Source organism: Chelonus insularis, unplaced genomic scaffold (assembly GCF_013357705.1).
Source record: "Chelonus insularis isolate UGA/USDA-ARS -01 unplaced genomic scaffold, ASM1335770v1 contig_356_pilon, whole genome shotgun sequence".
In the NCBI taxonomy this organism is placed as follows: Eukaryota; Metazoa; Arthropoda; class Insecta; order Hymenoptera; family Braconidae; genus Chelonus; species Chelonus insularis.
The window spans coordinates 225563-246559 of NW_023276521.1; the positions used below are offsets into that span (position 1 = coordinate 225563).

Consider the following 20997-nt stretch of genomic DNA (forward strand, 5'->3'; position numbering starts at 1 on the left):
CTTGAGGATTTTTATTAGTAGTAGATTAACAAAAAAATTTATGTAAGCAAACAGATAGTGAAAATTCTTAGAATTTTATAAATTCATTGCTAATAACTTGCAGATAATATTTGTAGTGAAATTGGAGTTAAAAAACTAAATTATTTATTATTACATCAATGATAAAAATTATTCCTCATTAATTATTACTTGCTTTTCAAACTTATTACTTGAGCTATCTATTTAATGTCCTTTAATTTTACAAAATACATAAAAATTAACAACTGGATGAAAAGGGGTGGTAACTCAGCGTCAATGTCGTGATATAAACCCCATGCTCCATGTAGATGAATTGAATTCTCGAGTCCACCCGAGACCATATAAAAATTACTTGTACTTTACATGACTTTTAAAATAATGTTGCTATAATATCTTGAGCAAAAATGTTTAAATGACTGAAATAAGACTACTTAATAATTGTAACAATATAATCGATATCGTCATGTAATGTATAGATAAATAATAAAAATTCAGTTGAGTTAAAATAAATTCAAATGAAAGTCAATTCCATTATTAACTTGTTATTCAACTACTAAAATATTTTGGTAATTCTCAATAATTACCAATATTTTTTACATTATTTCAAGTATTCTTGTATTTCAGTTTAAATCCTCTTTCGGATCAAAAATTATTTATTCACCATCAATATATACATATATAATGGACACAAAATATTGCAAAATATGACGAAATAATAACTCAGAAAATTTATTCCTTATTATCATTGTTACAGTTGATTTTAAAAAAAATTGTATACTACTTTTTTTTTTTTTTAAATAATTTATTTCAATTTTTTTGTTAAATATGGTTATTAAGGACTGCATTGATGCATCTTAAATAGATATGCTTTTTATTATATAATATAGTTTAAGTTTAACGATCCCATAATTTATCTAAACAACTTCGTTACTCCGAATCTCAAATATTGATATTTTATGAATATTTGGATACACAGAAAATAAACCCATCAATTAGATAAATAAGAACTATTGTATGTTTATGAAATAAATAAATTTGGATGTTCAAATGAAATACAAACAAATAAGGAGAAAAACATCTTCATATATGCAGGAGTCGAGAAAGGTCCAAAACATAATTCTTAAATTTACGATCAGCCTGAACACTATAAGTGGTTAAAACTTACGTATTCCAAAAAGATGATTTACCAGACGTTCTTCATAAGGAGTTGACTCTTGGAATTCGACGTTTATGACATTCATGAAAACTTGGAAAATTCCATTATTCATCCAAGCGATCATAAAGTTTAGGAGGTGATGGACTAAGTTTTCTTCAAGACATACAGAGAATATAGATTTCCAAGCATTTTAATATTCCAGAGATCATCTTGTCAATTAATAATTAATGGAGAAGTAATTTTGTTCAAGAAGATGTATCATTTGAGTTCGAATAGAATAAAAGAAAAAACAAATGAGTTTAGCCGATTGACCAACAGACTTCAATCCATGGATGTGTAATAAATAAAAAATATTTACAGTTATTATCAATGTTAGATTTTCTTATATGCTTAAGAGCTGCTAAAACATATTTTACATCCCTTCAATAAATAACTATAGTAATTTTGTGTTGGTAGTAATATGTAATAAAAGCATGCATATATTTTCTCATTCAAAACTTAAGTATCCGAATCAAAATATAACATCTAAATTTTTTCTTTTCATACGATTCCCATCCTTTCTATCTTAGATTCACTCTTTTTATTCTAATATTATTCGGTTTCATTTTTTAAGTAGATAAAAATTAGTATGATAAAGCCTAATTTTGACCTCCTAATCCTTATATTATTTTCGTCCTTCTGAAGTAGTATAGGTAAAAGTATAGGTAAAAATTATGATATCGACAGGATAGCCTGAATTCAACCCTAAATTGATTTGCTTATATCTAGTAGTACTGATGGAAATAGTTGGAATAAGGTCACGATTCATAGAATTCTGTTCTTTCACATATAAACATGGTCAATATTATAATAACTCTCATTACAGTCAAACTTTTTTTAATAATCCATATCATATTAATGCTGATGAACAACCCAATGAGAAATAAATAAAATAAAATTCATAATTATGAAAAATAATGTTTTTATTAAAATGAAATTACTCGAGTCTGAAATAAAATCAGATTGAAACTAGGAAAGTATGAAATAAAATTAGGATGAAGATAGGATAAAATTAGCATGAGTTTAGGATAAAATTGAAGAATTTTCGTCCTGCGGAAACGCTGATTCGTTGCGTATTCTGACTCAAATTAGGATTTGTTCATTTTAAATTAAACCTCAAAAAAGGATATCCTTAGGATGAAAATAGGTGTTATATTTGCCTCGGGTACACTCATCCTACCTCTACTTCATTTAGCTCAAAGTTTGGCTAAAATTAATCATTTTCTATCAACTTAAAAAAATCGCTGTTTCTCAGTTGCGGACGAAAAGCAATAAACCGTCTCAGTTGTGGACAGGGTCTTGACTATCGTCGTCTCAGTTGCGGACAGGGTCCATCCAGGTTGTGATCATTGTCTTAAATGTCATCTCCGCCTACTAAGAACAAAAATCTGAAAATAGGGAGGAGTAGGTAAAATAAGTAATGCTTATTGGTTCGAAGATTACTTGCCAATTTCTACAATTTTGTAGAAACGTCTTACTTTCTGTAATACCCCCCAAAAAGTGTTTGAGAGCTCTCTAAAAGTATACCAGTGAAAATAATACGTATCGTTATCATACGGTTTTTGTGACTGAACGTGTTATACAGAATCTGGTAAATTTTTATTTATTCATATTTAAAAAAGTAATAATAAATACAGTAGTTATAGATAACCATTGAAGCTATTTTTCTTTATTAAATTGTAAAATTGTTGTAATTTTTCAACGTTAACATGTGTAAACATTGGTATTTACAATTATAATCTCAACCAATATGAATTTTTTTTTATTTGTTTCATTTTATAGTTTCAAACAAATATATAATGAATAACGAAAATACCAGTGATTTCAGTGCATTAAATGTTGAACAGCTTTTGACCGATTTGAACCGTATCATCTTTACATATTAACATTATAAATATGAAATTAGGAGATAACAACAATGTCTAAAAATAAGTACAATATGCATGATGAATGTAAAATTCTTATTACAATAAAGAATACGATATTTTCTATATAAAGAAATTTCATCAATCTTCGAATTATAAATAAATAAAATTATTTATTATTTACTGATTTTTCAGTGCGATACTTGAGACTGATGCCATCAGCTAATAGTCACTGATGATCAGTTACTATTCACTGATAAACTTTTAGAGAGAGCAGAATCAACTTGTCAATTTCTACAATTTTGTAGAATCATCTTATTTTTCGGATGCAAATTTTCGTTATAGTTATCTGTAGCGTGGGACATATTTTTTTGTAGGCGGGGCGAATTTCTTACTCTGTTTTGGTACCTGACTATTTTCTAATTGACCCCGTCCGCAACTGAGACATTTTATTACACTATTTTTGGGCCTCATCCGCAATTGAGGTGCAGTCAAAAAAATATTGAATAAAAAACTATATTTCACAAGTACTTTCTGCTTTACTCCATTGATTTTTTTTTATTACGTCTTCTGAATATATATTTATCTTAAACAAAAGAAAATTGTACAGTAAAACATGACAACATTTGACTCTAAAACTCATGATAATGTAAGAAAAGATGAAGAAGTAGAGAAAAAGTATATTAAAAAGAAAATAAAAGTTTACGGTGAAATATAACTAGTTTACACGTCAAAATATAGCAGTAAATAAAATTTTAGTCGTACTTCCATGGTTTACATAGCTAAATATTATGGTTATTTTTAGGGGAGAAGAGAGAAAGCTGTGCTAGTAAAGACTCTATCGTTTGCGACGGGTCGTAACATGAGAGTTACCGTATATCACTCGTAGCTTCAATTTGCTAAGCTCTTTTATGAGGTTCACCTCCTTCACTTCTTTAGCATACGATCGTAGTAAGTGCAGTTAGGTGATGAATTTTTTACTTGACTAATGTCACAAACGAACCGCCAATATTGGTATCAAAATTTGACAGATTAATGTGGCCACTTTTGTTGCATGCATTTTTATCCCAAGTTAAAAAGTTGCTAATTTTTTGTAACTTTAAGTGTAAAAAGTGACAGTAGGTGCTAACGATTCGTGTGAAATTCTGTATGTGCTCACTTATTTTTGCACATTTATTACGACATTGGAATGATGGAAGAGAGAAAGTGAGTTTAAATAAGATGCAGATTATATTAGAAGAGGATAAATTGAGTTTATTGATCATGTGATAATAAATAGAAGCGTAAATGGATTTATTCAAATTTTCACAAATGAAATTGCTTTGGAATTATGTATAAAATTGCACTTGTAATAAAATCTCTGAATTATAATTGAAAATTGTCCTAGAATAAATGGGTGGATTTAAGATTTGTTGAAGAATAAATATTGAATTTATTTAATTTTTAAAAGTAGGATAAATAGACTGATAAATAGAAAATTGAGGCCAGGGACTGCATAAAATATAAATGGGATTATTATGGTTTTTTTTTTATTCTACTCGATAAGATTAGTTTTTTGAAACTCCATGTTGTTGAAGCTAAAATTGTATTTTCAACTTTTTAATCTTTTGGAAAAAAATACTACAAAGCTTTAGATAATTCAGACAATATTTAAAATACAACTTTGAAAACAGATTTGTATGAAACAGACATTCAATCCCATTAAATATGAAAATGCAGTTAGTGGGTACAGAATCTATTCAATTATAATCCATAGCTTTTTCTTAAATCATACTTAATATTAAAGAAAAAATGTCTTAAGTAGATTTGATAGTAAATTACTATGCTTTTATAATTGAAAATTCTTTACAAAATATGTTCAGCTGATTTATATTACTAATTAAAACATAACATGTAAAGAACATATGGCATAATCGAATTATGTTTAATATTATTTGAATAATAAAAATAATTACTTGAATAAGCAATTTTTATAAATTAATTTTTCTTGAAAATTATTATTATTGTTGTAAAAAACAAATACTACTATTAATTGTAATTATTATAATATTAACTATATTTTTATCACCATTACTATTACTATCATCATCCTTTAACAAGAGTATTTCAGACAATGTCTTCATACTTAAAAGGGGAGGTGTTGGAAAATCTAATTATTTACCAATATTAATAATGTTATTATTAATATTGGTAAATCATTAGGTTTTCCAACATTATGTTAAATAATGTAATTAAATCAATTTGTATTTATTTTTATGATGCATTATCACAAATTATACAACTAATTTCGTTTAATCATCAATGCAAAAGAATGGTTTTTTTTATAAAAGCAGAAATTTCTTGTAATTAATAATCATGAATATAAACTTATTTTCTCATTGATTAACATCAATCAATTAAATTATTCATTTTAAAGTGAGCACACGAAGAGAAAGAAATAGTAAATTCTACTCCAATAAATAGTAGCCTATTGTTTCAGGTACAAAAATAGCAATAAGAAATTGTTTAATTAGTATACATTACAATTTTTTCTTGTAACAATTTTATTACATACTCCAATTGTAATATTATATATTTATTTTTGCATAGTTCACAATTTTGATTCATAATAAAATTTTTACTAGAATAAATTGTAATGTATACTAATTAAACAATTTTTTATTGCTATTTTTGTACCTGAAACAACAGGCTACTATTTATTGGAGTAGAATTTACTATTCCTTTCTCTCCGAGTATTATTCTGTACTTCTTATTCCTGATTAAGTCTTGACAATTTTTAATTTTACGTCTCAATGTACTTACTTACTAACTTTAAAATCGATCATCTATTTCCTACCACAGAATTCTTTTGAATGAATTAAAAAATGAGCTATCTCGAATTCTCAATCTTCTAAGAAATTATTATCTCAGTTACCTCCCAATAAGATTTAAGTAAAATTTCAATTAGGTTCATGTATGTAGACTGATAGCTATATTAGATAACCAATTTTATTTCAACTCAGTTCAAAGTTATATTAAATGCTTCAAAATCAGATTAATTTACCCAGTTCTATATTATTTAAGATCTCAGAAAGAGCATCACTTCCGGAGATCTTACAATCAACTGATCAGCAACATCTCACATCAATATTAACTGAGTATCGTTTTTCCGTTAACATTGTAGTTGACAATTCAGTCTTAAAGCATGCGATAAGGATGTTTAAAAACATAAAACAAAATGTAAAGGGCTAAAGAATGTGCAGGCCTTCTCCAAGCTGTCATGTCATGCTTGACGTATGAGAAAGACTTGAGTGTGTCAGAGATTCTCTTATAAGGGCATCCAGAAGCATTGCCAGTCATGGATACCATCTAGAGTTTCTTTTCTCTTGTTCTTCTTCCGAACTGTTTGAAAAAAACGGCTGGCCAAGCCTTTTGGTTTTTCTTATACATTCGGTACGTTTGACACTTGATAGTTGTTACATGCACCCATGAAGGGAGTTGATAGACTGCTTTCTTCGTGACCACTAGCAAGACATTGCAGATGAAAATGTGGAGAACTTATAAATGAATTCATCTGGAAGTTGTTAAATAAATTCAACTAATCAATGATTATGCTGCTGTTTCTTATATAGGTACTGTCGACTTTGCAGTGTAGGGTTTAGATACGTGAGTAATATGTACTTAGGATACTTCTTCAACGTTTTCCATTTCTCGCAGCAATTTCTTGTTACAAGCTGTGTATCTGATACCATCTTTTCCGTTTGATAAATCACCACCGGAAATTCCAACAAAAAACTCATTGCTTGTATGCGCTCTAGATGTTTAATTGGCGAGCTCCCGTTAGAGAAGTTTCAACGTTCACTGTTTCACTTCTGGCAAAAAATCCTGTAAAACAATATTGGAATTATTATACCTGTAATATACTAAGTTATGAAAGCGTTTTTTATTGAAGCAAATAATTGATTTTTTATGATACTTTCATTAAATTTTTCACTTGAAAAAGTGTCCTAAAAAGTAAAGGTAAAAAATATTAATAGTGTTTTGAAATTTAAGTTTATAAAAATGCATTTAATTAATAATTTCGATTCTTTCAAGGTTTTACCTTAATCAGTTATGAAGGTCTAACATTTAATATTTCATTCATTACACTAAAGATATTAATGAGAATAAAATAACTTTATTAATTAATTGATATTGCATGTTCATTGACAAAAAATACAAAAATACAAAATCATTTTTTATTTCTTTTAGATGGGTGATGATTTATTTTTAATATAACACTTTCAGAATAAACTGTAAAACAATTCTATTAAAAAAATGGAAGCAAAAATTAAATATAATCTTCGACATGATTTAATTTAAATCATTACACTAATTTTCAAAAATCTTTCTTCTCTTCATGCTAATTTATTTCTTCCGGTTCTTGGATGTTTATTCTTTTTTCAAAAAACCCTTACTTGTCTGTTCAAATCTGAGGAACAATTTCTTTTACGGGAATTCGTTTTGCCCTTGGCGGCGCACGACTCCGACGTAGCGCGTGCTACGCTGAAGATCTTGCACAGAGGCTTCTTTGTGCAGTCTATTTATTTATCTGTCAACAATTACACCGGCCCGCGACCGAGCAAGAAACTCGGTCGGACTCATCTAAAAAAAATGAAAAAAATTTGCTGGATCGCAAGCCGATAATTAAGATGATGATTACTATTAATTTATTAATTATTCATAAATATGATATTGAATGACAGCATTCCATACCAATATCAGACACATGCAAGCAAACATTATATTTACAGTAATTTCCTTTAGAAGTAGTTTACAACATGCTTGATGCTGAAGTTGATCCTAGTTGTCTGGCGAACAAAATCAGCTTTCACAATGATCTCAGAATTAAATCTATCTGGCAAATCATTGTGAAAACCAGTTTCGTCTATATGATGATTGGATCCCATGATAAATTGTTGAAGAGTTGTAAAAATATCTAAAAAATAATAATATCAATATTATTAATTTATTTCTTAAAGTTTTAATAAAAAAATTATTCTTTTCAATGTTTAATTATTGTTCTAAAATAACAGATAGCAGCTAAAAGTAATTAATAATTAATCTCTTTAAAAAGCTACCGAAAATTATCACATTCATTATATTATTCACTATGGGTGGCTTTTTTTACAGAATCAAATAATGATACAGATATGTTTTTTAAATGCATGGAGAAATAAATTTACTGAATATAATAAAATCATGCAGTCATTAAGATAAATAGAGAACTGGACGATAAGATATAAATGCATATAACTGAAGAATAACCTACAAAAAAATTTCCAGATGTAAAATATGTATATGCAAATGACATTTCAAGGTTATAAAAAAAATGAATAAAATAATTTCTATAACTATTTTCTGTTATTAAATTAACAAATCACTAGTAGTAAACAAAACGATTCAACTCAAGTAATATTATTTTGCACGTGTGCTATCTGTACATTGATAGGGATGAAGGTTGACGATTATATGAAGTACCGATAAAGATATGGGATAACTTATGACCCTATAGTAACTTACACAGAAACCACCATTTCTCCCTGTAAAAATCAAATATTTCAGACGGGGCTTAAGTATTTTATTCAGCCTCTTTTCATCATTAAACGATAATCCAAAGTTAATGAGTCTATCTCTCATTTACTCGGCGCCGACAAACTTCTTCGGATTAACTTCTGCTTCACGAGACATATCAATATTTCTCTCATGTCGAGACATAAGTGATTAACATGATTTTCTTAGAATTAGGACATTATTTTATCTCGTTAATAAGCTATTACTATAACCGTAAAGACAGAGGGTCGGCATCAAATATTATAAACAACAATATTTGTCTGCTTGATCATTTTTTTGTTATAAAATTCATGTCTTAGTAAAGCAATGCTAAACTGAATTATATAGAAGGTATTTTCCAAAGTGTTATTAATTACTTAATTTTTAATTAAATCGATTATTATGAATAATAAGTAAAGTGTAAAAATCCTAAATACCGACATTTTTTGGTAAAAAAATATAGCCGTCGGTATACTAGAAAGCTACTTAATGTTGTATCGATGTTTTACCGACTGAAGCAAATCTACAAAAGGTACATCATACAATCGGTAAAATAGCTTTTATCCATTGTCGGTAATAAAAACGTCTATTGTCGGTAAAAACGGGGAATACCTGTTTTAAAAGGTGTTTGAAAATGCAAACGTAAAAACATCGAATGTTGTTAAAGTGTATGTTTAAGATAAGTTAAAAAGTTTTCTTTGTTATTTAATTGTTTAAAATGGAACGATTGCGACGAGCCTACTGAACTGGATTGAGGTTAAAATAGAACTCGCATAAATTGGATCCTATTGGCCACAACTGGTGGGAGAGACTCCAGAGTCAAATGCAAATTAGCGGCTAGCGTTTCTTCGAAGGGAATAAGAAAAGTTTAACATAATTTCAGATCTTTACGTGGGTTCTTATTACAAGACTTTCTCAAATAAAATTTCCGGGTATCTAATAGATTGTTTTTTATCTTTAAACAATTAAACAACTCGAGTCCTAATTGATCGAATGAGTTCTGAGTTATAATTGACAGAAAATATATTTGAGAAAAATCAATAAAAGTCTTGGAATATGTATATAATGGAGCACAGATTGCGAAGGAAGAAAATGAAATTGACGCGATGAGTTTCTGACGCATTATCGAACGAGAGTGTAGAAGAGCAAAAGGAGGGGAAAGAGGTATGTAGCCATTCAGACTACTAGCAAGCCATTGATAGAGGCGACGAAGCGAGGTCAACTATTTGTACGCGTGACAGACCCCTCTGAAGAATCTTATGTTTGTGTATTGCTTGCACGCACGTTCATACGCATACCATATATGTGACCATAAAAATTTCGGCACGCGGAATTAGCCGGAAGTACAACGATACAAAGACGCGTGTGCGTCAGTCTTTGTTCATGATCGACATATTTTTTTTTATCTATTTAAATATGAACTTAGAAAGGCATTCGTGCATTATTCTAAATACAGATTTCTTAAAATTGGTAATATAGCTTGAAAGATGACTTGTGTATGCGACAACATAGAGTGTTGGAAAAAGAAACAAAAAAAAGCTTTCAAGTATGAGGACAATGACAATGATGGTACTGAGTAGATGCGTCATTCCACTTTATTCTCAGGCTCAACTAATTGTTCTAATTAAGACGATCGCAACTCCAGAATAACTTGCAGAAGTTATATTTGCCCGTATTTGAACCCCTGTTTGTTTCTTTCATCATTTTTGTGCTATTTTTAAACCACGTGTTCACTTATTGTGTGTACGGTGTAATTTTGATTGTTTCTCATCATAGATTAGAAATAGTTGTCGAATTGGTTACAGACATTAAATGATCGAAAAATACAAAAGGGGAAGAAGAGGACAATAAAAGTGAAAAAAAAAAGGCTTGAGATCGAGCGACTAAACGAGTTTTCTGTGAGAGCACCCGCGAAAGATATATAATACTCTTTTACTTCTTTCTCTTCTTCTTTATCTCCTTTTTCTTCTTTACCTTCCTCTTCCTCGTATTCTTGTTACAGATGCGGGGAAGCTGCTGGCGCAGTCGCACGGGCGACTAAGTAAGCACAAGTAAGCGACCGGGGAAGCCTTCAAGGAGGTGGAGGATGAGTACCTATACAAGGACCTAAGCGGTCAGTGGGAACGGAATGCAGGTACCAGTCGAGAGAGAGAAGGAAAGAAGAGGAACCTCTTTTCTGTCTCGGCCGCCTTCCCCTACGGTATCTCCTCTCATTGTGCACACCGAAATACCACCGTCTTTCTTCTTTTATACTACTTATTCGCTCACACACTTTATTCTTTCTCGCGCCTACTACCATCGTCACTACCTTATATACATGCACACTTTTGCTATTACGACACTCATATACCAACCGTGTGGCTTACACCGCTTCGACTAACGCGCTTCCTCTCAGTTTATAAACTCAAGCATGTTAAAACTACTGCCTCTGATGCTGCTAATATCCTCGTCTTAGGCGGCTTACTTACAGGAAGATGTTGCTACGCGGATTTGCTTTCCAGTTGGAGATAAAAAGAAGGCGAAAATTTATATTTATAATAGTATTACGAGCTATGGAAAAACGTGTAACCAACGCGTGGTTGAAAAAATAAAAATAAATGACAATAATTAGGACGAGATAATTTGTGCTTCACTGGGAATGCAAATGATGATATGGAGGAAGAGAAAGGAGACACTGATACTGTTGAATACTTTAGATATTTGTCTGAATGAAAATACCATTTTTAGCGAAATTATTTGATGTTTACTGATACAAGAATTTATTTTACTACAAAAACAGTAAATGCATCTATATAACTTTTTTTTTTTTATACACTGCGAAAGAAGAATATAAATAACATATTCAATCAAATAATTGCAGTTAATTACGAAATTGGTTTGAAAAAATAATTCATCAAATTAATTATAAATCATTTTCTGTAAATGAAAATAAAGAAAAGTATTTTTTAATATCAGCTGAAATTGGGAATTGTATTTTTTTATTATTACTTTACATTAACTTTTAAATTTTATTTAATATTATTAACCTTTTGTTGAATTTAAAATCTTAGCATTTCGGGATTTGATGAGATTAATTAACTGTTAACAAATATTTGTTTACATAAAATGGAGAATCGTTAAAATTATAAAAAATTCAGATAAAACACTTTATTATCTTTTAAAGCTAAGTCTGGTTAATTACAAAAAAAAGTAAAATTCTTCTAATGGAAATAAATTTTAGACTGTTAATAATTTTTTATATTTTGTTCATCTTTTAATGTATTTATTCCATTAATAAATCATATTTTCATTTAACAAACTAAGATTCATTATCAGTTTGGTAACTTTTTATCAATTATAATAATAAGTTTAATTTTTTATCTCATTTAAACAACAATTTTGAATATCTGCAGATAATTAACCCCTGAGTTAATTGAAAATATAAAAATTGCTAATTAAATATAATGCAATATAATCGAGAATTAATTCCCTTACTGTAATTAATTCAGAAAAAAATAAAAAGTGAATAAAATAAAAACTTAATTACAAAATAGAAAACATTATTAACATTTTTTTTTTTTTGATGAATAGATTAGTACATTGTTGTTTGCAGTCTAGTAGTATTTAGATTTTTTTTCATCGTTGAGTCTTAGTTGTAGGTCGCAACATCGTTACCTCTCGTTAGAAACGCTTGTGCGTTAATGAAGTAGAGTATCTTTGTAGTATAGACAGTCTATATACGTACAAGACATTGCTATCAAATACATGCATATATTTACAAAGCCACTGCTTATGTATATATATATACATACGTATAACTATCAGTTATAATGCCAGTGATGTTGCACCTGCAGGCATCCGATCATCGTCAATTTTATCGTGTACAATCACCTTTACGCCTTGCAAAATTATATACACATTATGTCCGTGTCATTATGATAATTATCACCGACGATTATTTAAATTCCGCAACACTTCGATTACGAGTTTGATGCACGCGTAATTTTGAAACTGAATTACACGATGTGTAATGAATCTTTCGACTGTTAGATTTAATACATACCATTGCGCTTTAGTTCTACAGAATAATCCACTCAACGGCAATTGTAAAATCAGATAATTAAAATAAAAAATTATTTCAATCAATATTTGTTCAAAGAATTAAAAACCATCAATTCTTTCACTGTAAATATTAGTGTTTTATTTTAATACATTAAAAGTGTTTTAATATGACATCACCCATTTGATTAACGTTGTCTTGTTTTTAAAACACTTGAAAACGTTTTAAAAATGAGACAACGTTAATCAAATGGGTGACGTCATTTTAAAACACTTTTAATGTCTTAAAAAAAAACAATAATATTTGTAGTGTTTATTTAACGATAAAAAACTATTATTGAATAATAGTAATAGTAATAATAACAATAGAATAAGTATTAAAAAATAAATAAGTAATTTTAAGCTATTTTCCAATCTCATTTGTCAAATTTTATTCAAATTAAATTTGTGTCACGTTTTGGTGACAACTATTACTTTCTTCAAGTAAATTATTGATTAATTATATATTTTTATGTAATAAAATGTTAATACTTAATAAATTTAATGTAATCAAGAATATTTCCTTTTTGTTTTGATAGATTTAATTAAATAAAATTTTTTTTTTTTTTTAATAATTATACTACTATACGTAACAGGACTACTTTTACTTCTGTAATCCGTAACTATCAATTTTCAAAGTTTTACTAACAAATAAATGAATTGTCTCTCTTTAATAATGTCATTTTGATAACTGTCATTAATAAATAATATTTTATGACAGTCATTACTACGAATCTCAAATTTGAGAGTGTTTTATTTCGATATACTTAATGTGTTTCAATTTGACGTCACCCATTTGATTAGCTTTGTAATCACTTTCAAGACACTTCCAAGTAGGTTTCAAATACATTAAGTGTAATAATTATTGCTACCATGTAAGCATTAAATGATATTCAAAATTACGTAAAAATTCGAATAGTTTTTAAATAATTTTTGAGAAAACTTTTATAAACTATTATTAAACAATATTTAATAATTATTTTTTTTATATTAAATAAAATCTCAGCTTCAAAAGAGAAACAAAAGTCGATATCATTTGATGAATTTATGTTCAAAATAAAACTATTTGTTTATCACTGTCACGCGAATTACCAAGTGTAAGCATGTACGGTGTACTTAACAATTAAATATTCCATGAACGGTTAATCATAGCATTAGATTCATTTCATTCGAATACTAATCCTAAAAAACTATTCACTATATATCTTTACTAATACTAACTAGTTAATAAAATTTTCTAAATAAACAATTCAGAACAAAATAACTTATTTATTATTATTTATTCTAATATATTTATTTGAGTCTAACTACATTATAACATTATCAAATAATACTTTTTACAGACAATTCCTAGATAGAAGACAATACCCATTTTGCAAACCCTTCTGACTGGACTATACGGTTACTTGCAAAGGAATTTATGAACTTGGCGAGTGCACCTCAATTCTCCTAACATTCTTACACAATGTTTACCATCCTCATAGCATTGTTTCTGATGTAAACTTGGTGGCGCCATTATAATATGATAATTTATCGATAATCTTGATGAATAATGGAAAGAGCCACAGAGATACGTACTATGTCATTGTCAATCTATGCTGTTTAAAACCCTGGGAATCGTTCCATAATGGATTAGTTGAATAAAGACTAAAACTAAAACACACGGGAGTTAGCCGTCTGCATATCTCCAACTTACACTAACCAATAACATACACTTTTTTTTATCAGCTATACTACTTTATATGTATTCGGTTTCTATTTCGTATTTTTTTTTGTTCACGTTAACCTTTACCCACAATATAAAGCCACATTATTGCACTCTTCATTTTTAACTACACGTCTTTGGTCATAAACTACATATTTTTACGCCCATTTCAGTTGTATGGACACGAAGAACGTTTACCTTTGCATGAATTAATATTCAAATGGTGTTATTATATAAGTTGAGATATATTATTGATTCGAAAGTAATATCCGATGGTATCGTATAATAAATACTATGAGTGAATAAAAGGAAGATCGTTTTTAAGGATTTCAATCTAAATTTTTTAATGACTGACAGAATTATTTTTTATTTATATTAAAACGTTTTAAAAATTATTTAACATTGATTTAAGGTAAGTTATGAATATATTTCTACATTTTTATGATAAAAGTTTTTGATGTCGTAGAAAAATATTAAACAATATATATTTAAAAATGATTGTTTCATTGACTTCAAATTGTGTGACAATTAATCGAAAATATTAAAGTTGATCGAAATGTGATCATGACAAAGAAGTTTTATTTTTAATGAAGAAATTGTCTGTTGTTTTTTATTTTTATTAATGTATTAATTTAAAGAGTGATATAAATATCTATTAATAATTTATGTTTTGACTATTCTCGGAAATAAAAAAAATTGAAAGAAAGTGATATTATTCATTTGAAATTAATCTAAAATAATGTCTAAAACGGAAGTATTCAATTAATGAGCTTTTGACTCTCTTGAGAGCAGTGTGAATAACATGGTTATCAAAATCGCTTATTGCCTTTCAGGCGAATTCTAGTTACTTAATGGTTAAAGGAAAAATTAATAATAATTGTAGCCGTAAAATTATTCGCAATCGAAAAATGTCTGAACAAAACTGAATAATTCCACTTTCAAAAATTTTTGACGAACGTCAAAGATATTTTAATGAATAAATAGCTCTCATTTTAACTTGAAATCTTTGTTTATGATTCGAAAGAAAATTTATTGAATAATAATCATTTATTTGAGTAATAATATTAAATTTAAATTTAATATTTAATATATAAGTTCAAATTCAGGTTTAATATTATTTAAACATGGATGATAATTAATGGGAAAGTAATAATTTGAAAAATTTGATCACTTTTTTATTTCAAAAATTAATAAAAAAAAACTTTACTGAATATATTGATAGAAGGAAAAGTTGCAAACACCAGATTGAGTTAAACGAGAAATTTTCAATTAAAAAATGATTTATCGTTCGTCAATCCTGATGGGTCGTTGAACAAAGTTACGTTCACAATTATGACAAACATGAATGGATTCTCTTAACAATGATTTATTAAGTATTCATTCTGCAAATTGTCAGTTAAGTCAGTCTATCAATTTCAAGAAGAAAAATTTTTCTCAGTATTACACCTCAAAAAAAATACATGCCCTTGTTACAATAACTGTGAGATAGATAAAAAAAATACCGTCATCGAATCTCATGTTTTTTTTTCTCGGGAAAAAAAATTCGCTCTGTAATGTACCTACTTCCTGAGAGAAATAACAGTGGCGCTTATTCTCACATTGATCGACAAAAGCCGCAGTTTTATTTGCTTAATTGCGCAAACACGTAATTTATTAAAATTACTGTAGTAAATTCCGGTGATTTTTAGTGAAAAAAATAATACAACAAGAGAACGAGTATAATATAAATTATGGGAAGGCCTTGGCACGATTTTGCATAGCGCTGATTTTTTTGTTTTACGAGCCAACTTGACTGCTTGTCGAGGCTATAAAATCTTGGAGAATCCCCGTGACTTCAGAAGTTCTGTAATGTACTATACGCTTTACAACATACAAGTGGCTTCTTGCTCGAGTCATAAATGACGTTAATATTTTACTTCAGAATATATAGAATAGACGTACGTGAGAAATACAAAAATATGTACGTGCATATTATCGATATATTACTGGGAAAAAAGAGTCAAATGATGTATACAAAGTACTCACATATGCATCCATGATATTATAGGTGCTGGTAGAAAATGCATCTGAAACAGCGTGCTCTGAAAAAAAAAGAATAAGAATGTTATTACTGAGTATTATTATGAGTAATGAAAAAGTTTTTGAAAACAATGATGATCATTTTAACTAATTTTGTTATGGTTTCTGATCATAAATCACTTTATTCACTAACTAATAATAATCACCAACAACCTGTAGTGTTTTATAATTACTAATTAATTTAAAGAATTAAATTTTTTGTTCAATAATACCTAATAACTCACTTTAATTTGTTAAATGAACTTATAAAAAATTGTTCGCATGCAAAGAATAAAACTCTTTTCTACTGAAGTATTTAAGTACTAAATGTACTCAACGAAATATTTCAAATACTTAAAAAGTTTGTTATCACTTAAGTACATATATGTTAAAATATATGTGTAATCCTATAAGTTGAGATAAATCTAATCACACAGAAGTTTGTATATACATGTGTTAACATATATTTCAACATATGTATTCTCTATTTTTTAATATATACCTTATCACATGTTCTCATGTATACGTTATACATTGTACTCTATGTATATTTAAACACAATTATATGAGTTCATATTTTTTTCTCATCTAGGACAATTTAGTAATAAATCTATTTTCAACATGAAACGAATACATTCAAAAAAAAAATTACCTAAAAAAGAGAGACATGTGTGACAGAGTTTTGAAGAATGAATGATTATAAATGACCTGATAGCTTGCAATGATTATAGCCAACTAATGTTCGGTACTAAGGAATTAAATCGGTCTATTGATCATCAAGAATTTGAGATTAGTACTAGTACAGTTGTTTACAACAATGTTGCTGGCTCATGTATATTTAGAACAGACCTGTGTGTCTGGAATGTTGATGATAACTTTTAGTTTGCATTATTCAAATTCCTAATTCCAGTCGTGTATTTTTAATTCGATACCAATAAAGTGATAAAATGGAAAGATCAATAGTAGAAAAACGTTTAATATTCCATTATTGATCAGCTCATCAATTAATTCAAAATCAATTGAGTACAGAATACATTTTCAATAACACAGTAAAAGTTTATTGAATTAAATAATAAATTTAGCTGTGTAAATACTTGGCATACTTGATGGATATGATCTAGTTTTAATAATGACATGGATTCTTGAAAGTTTACTTTTTATAATTTTATAATAAATAAAAGTATAGAAGCTTTTGAAACATCAAAGCATGAGTATTAACTTGATATTAACAAAAGTGAACATTTAAAGAACTTCTAGAAATCACTACTAATCCAAGACATATTGTTTCCTTAAAGTTATTTTGAATGCTCATTTTTGGAGAACTTGTGATAATTTTACCTAGATGTGTTATTATCTCATGAGATGAACGTTCATCATCATCAACATAAAATACATTTCAGTAATTGAATTATATTAAATTTAGAAAAATCATAATGGTATGAAGGAATCTTTGTTTAAAATTTAGGTTGAATTTCCCAAATCAAAATCGTCTTTTTTCAAGACTTTGTTCTAAAAATGTTACATGACCTTTTTTCTAACAGAGTTATTAACTACTAAAGAGACAATAACACTTCCAGCACTGAATTCAATAACTCCTAGGGAAAATACCTTTCAACAATGACCTACAGAAATCACAAAGATCTAAGAACATTTTCAATAGATGGTTTACTTTGAATTTTCACCGACAATCATCTTAAATATTTGAATAGTGAAAGAAAAAATGTTATAATCAATGATTATTCTACTTTTTGTTGTATCCCATGAACAACAAACTTTTCCCAGCCAAAAATAAAAACTTAATCCATGATTTTTTTTTTGAAAAATAACCTCAAGTCTACCTAACCGTTTATCCAGTGATCTATTTACCCTAATTCATCAACACAAAGAAGTGTGGGGATGTTTATATTTCCACAAGAGTCACGTCTATGTGACATATTGGAATTGATGCGCATATATACTGGGGACAGTAGACAAGGAATAGATCGAGGCAATACTAGAGAATGTCGTGGGACCTGAGCACGCACACAAGAATGCGTTTTTGCTCGAGTATATTTCACGTAGGTCCGTGGAGTACATCGCGAGACTCGTGTATATACGTTGCACGCGTACGTGCAATCCACAGTCGGCGTGGGACCAGGGCAACTCAAAAAGTCGCACGGCGCAACAGAGGCTCTCATTTGTAGATTCTACTTCATAGTCCACGTGTTTAACGATTAAATTATTGTATAACATAAATTCCAATTAAATTAACAAAATGATTATTACCTATTATTATTGCTGAATCATTAAACAAATAAAAAAATTAATTGGAATTGTTTAATGATCAAGTGTTGAATAAGATAAGGAACTGGTCGTATCAACTTAAAGTCTTAGTCAAGAGGTCATTGAACTTATGAATTAGGTTTCGTCTTCAAAAATCTCAGAAGATGAAAGCGATAAAAAATAATATGGTGGTTATCATGACTTTTATGAGTGGTCGCGGTGCTTATAAAGGTATATAACGACATTGCCTGGGTCTTGTACACGAGTGGTCTTACCAAGTGATCGTACGAAATATATAACAAGGGCAGCTGCTGGTGTCTCGAGCCTACAGAATAAAGAAAAAAACCAAGTTATAGGGTAGAAAAGAATGAGTATGATGGGGAAATGAAGAGAAAGAAAAAGCAAAGTTTGTGAGATTTCTCGGCGCGTTCCAAAATGGCAAGGAAGGAGGGTAGAAAGACTGTGTGTGCCCCAAAGGAAGGGGCAGACTCAAAGAAAGAGGGGGTCTCTTCAAGGTGGGCACGTGTCTCGTGCCGAGACATCTGCTTCTCAAAAGGGTCCACTGTTACCTTCCTATTATATAGTTTACCTTAGCAGCACCCTCTTTCTGTCTTCGTCTACCATCGAATATACAACGAAAAGCTAGGACACAGCTGTGCTCTCCTTGTTCTCCAACTCCTCGCGGTAACTACACCTGCCCTTGAACCAAGAACTTCCACCGGTTACGTCGTGCGTACTTATAAGCACCATATATAGCTTTTATTCTAAGGGAAATAGCCCTATACTGATCCTCGTCATCACATCCCCATCTGATCTATCAGCTTTTTTTAGCTGATTTGGGAATGAAGAATGGAGCACAAGAGACACTGAATCTGGAGCAACTTTGGAGTTTATTTTAAAGTAGGGTGCACGAATTTGTACCGTTGTTGATGCTGGTTTCAACGTGTTGAAGAGGTTGCAGATACTTTCATTGGCTGTGAATTGCTTTCGAGAAATTTTATGACCATTGAAAGGACGCTGTTTTTGTGTCCGTGTTTAACATGAATAAAATTAATTAGCAATAAATAAAGTTTATTAGTGATGAATAAATGTTTATTGGTGTTTATTCAAATTCATTAACAATAAGCCAACCCTTTTGTGAAACTTGTTACCTCAATAAAAATTCCATTACAAAATGATCGAAGGGTTGGGAATGGTTTTGTGGGTTTCAATTTACGTGTTATAAAAACGAAGATTGAGCCATTTTGAAAAATTAAATACTTTTTTGGCTTTCATTTCAATACTATAACATATTCAATCACTGATTTTATTTATTAATGATTGTGAACAACTTTTGAATGTTTATTATTTAAATTTAACATTAATATCTAATTTGTGTAAACAAAATTTTAATAAAAAGATATACAGCAAAGCAAAAAATATGTATCAAAAAATAAAAACAAACTTATGTCAAAAAATAATTATTTATAGATTGAATATTTAAATCTTTATTTTTAAGAATGAATTTTTCGTCATACCCGCGGGGAAAGTTCACTTTTCCATTAAAGAGGGGTTGAACTTTCCACACAGGTATGACGAAAAATCATATTCAGCCCTAGGGAGGAAAAGTAGACTAGCTTCAACCACGTGTTTACCACCCTCGCTTTCGACTCGGGTTGTAATTTTACACGTGGTTTAAGCTAGTCTACTTTTCCTCCCTAGGTGTGAAATGTACTATTTTTTATGCTTTTATTTTGGTGACCCTTATTTATCGTCTTTTTCATTGAATAGAAAAGAAGAAAAAGAATTAAAAAAACTGAAGATTTCGGGTTTTAACATTGGAATCCAATTTAGATTTAGTAGGGTGCAGCATTAGCAGTTGTTGATGCAAGTTTTAGCATGTCCGAGAAACTCAAAGTGATGTTCATTGGCTGCAATATAAAGAATTGCTCTTGGAAGAGTAGTACGAATGTGTCTGGTGGTGTAAAATAGAACAATTGCAGCAAGAGATTCGAAGGGGGCGCGTTGAAAAGATCAAAAGGAGGAGATAGATCATGCTTGTAGGTTTCTCGATGTGGATAGACAGAGGGTAATATATAAGTGTACACGACCGAGGCCGGAATTCGACGAGACATGAGACTCACGAGAGTCAGAGACGTCAAGAGAGAAGGACGGCATTCGGTCGCGGTATTGTGGGGTGACATAAGTTGCGAGCATCGCGGCGCTACTTTTGCTATTTCTGGCCGGACGTCGACCCGGACAGACGC

At 29.3% G+C, this 20997-nt stretch overlaps 1 long non-coding RNA gene across 1 annotated transcript in view; it reads right to left on the minus strand.

The window, feature by feature from the left end:
* Positions 1 to 7883: 7883 nt before the first annotated feature.
* The window catches only part of LOC118066833 (uncharacterized), a 38032-nt gene continuing 24918 nt past the window's right edge, over positions 7884 to 20997 (minus strand). The window contains exons 2-3 of the long non-coding RNA XR_004690297.1: positions 16457 to 16512; positions 7884 to 8035 (exon numbers count right to left, since the gene is read on the minus strand). This is a non-coding gene — a long non-coding RNA (uncharacterized lncRNA). The remainder of the gene's footprint in view (positions 8036 to 16456; positions 16513 to 20997) is intronic.